Below are 1,419 nucleotides of genomic sequence, written 5' to 3' on the forward strand. Positions count from 1 at the left end.
GGATTCTAAATTACACTTCTAGGATTTAAGCCTGAGAAAGACATTGCTTTTTTAATGCTCTGAAAACAGGGAAAGATGTATCCTTTGCCCTACAGTCTGAGTTTGGCCTAAAGGGCTGTGTAATTTCATCTAGCCCCCACCAAAACGTCTCTGAGGCAGGAAACCAAATGCTTTTGAGGGAAACAAAGACAGCTTGATTTTTGCCCCAGTGTCCATAAATGGTCAGGTGATAAATTACCCCGATAATTAACCTTTGACCCCTGACCCTTGCCTCATTTCTTTATTCTGCCCAACCTTGGGAAAATGACGGCAAGTCTGGAGTGTGACAACCTGAAGACAACGGCTGTTTTGTTTGTACTTAATTAGTGGTATGAAATATTCTCATGTCATAATAGTGCTGAATCAATGTAAAGTGACAGATAATTCCTGCTTTATTTGACCTGTCCCTGTGTCCATCTTTCTTCTGATTGGTGGTTAATTATTTCTGACAATGACAAGGTTCACTGCATCACATCCGTGTACGAACATACAGCTTTTTGAAGACTAAAAACCAATGTGCAGGGTCTTGATGGATGTGGTCATATAAAGTCGTTTATGTTGCCCTCAAACTTGACCCAGGAAGCTCCCAGCAGAAGAGCACACACTTCCTCCAATGGCAAGCTCTTTAGCCTTTGATACTGACCCAGAGCAGACAGCTCATAAGGTTGTTCTTGAGCCGTTTACTGAATATGGCTTGCCCTCCTATATTTAAGCTCTGCATGTATGATCAGGAGAAGCAGGAGTGCATTTATTTGATTAATAAGAAAATATAACATTTTTACTCACTTTTAGTCACATCCCAGCAGCACTGTTGCAAGTCAACTATGCTAACCAAGAACCAAACTACGAATTCTGTACCATATCAGTCAGCTATGTAAATGCCATTGACTTAGTCTTTGCTTTGTTCATCCAAATAAATACCTTCCCCAATCCGTCCAATACTTCTACCCAATCCATCCAATACTTCTATCCAATCCATCCAATACTTCCACAATTTTCTTCTAGAACCCTCTACATTTATTCAAAATTTGCAACCAATCATAATTTTCAGAGGAAGACTGGGTGACATTTGACAGATTTGGCCTCCTAAATCATTTGCACTCCATTTTAACTAACATAATTCCAGATTTATGAACCTTGGGAAGGGTAAACCTTTTTGTTTACGTAAGGGAAAGGGTGTGGAATGAAACAAAGTGATTAAATCATATTCAAATGGTGGTAATGCGTTAAGAACCTAAAAGCAAGAAAATTAGGTTATGGCTTGTGGTAAAACAAAAACAAAACAAAAAAAAATGCAAACTGCTCAACTGGATCATCTAGCTCCAGACTGTAGACAGTGGTGCAGGACAAAAAGCACTAAAAATGGACTCTTCTGTGTCA

Source organism: Conger conger, chromosome 3, assembly GCF_963514075.1.
Source record: "Conger conger chromosome 3, fConCon1.1, whole genome shotgun sequence".
NCBI lineage: Eukaryota > Metazoa > Chordata > Actinopteri > Anguilliformes > Congridae > Conger > Conger conger.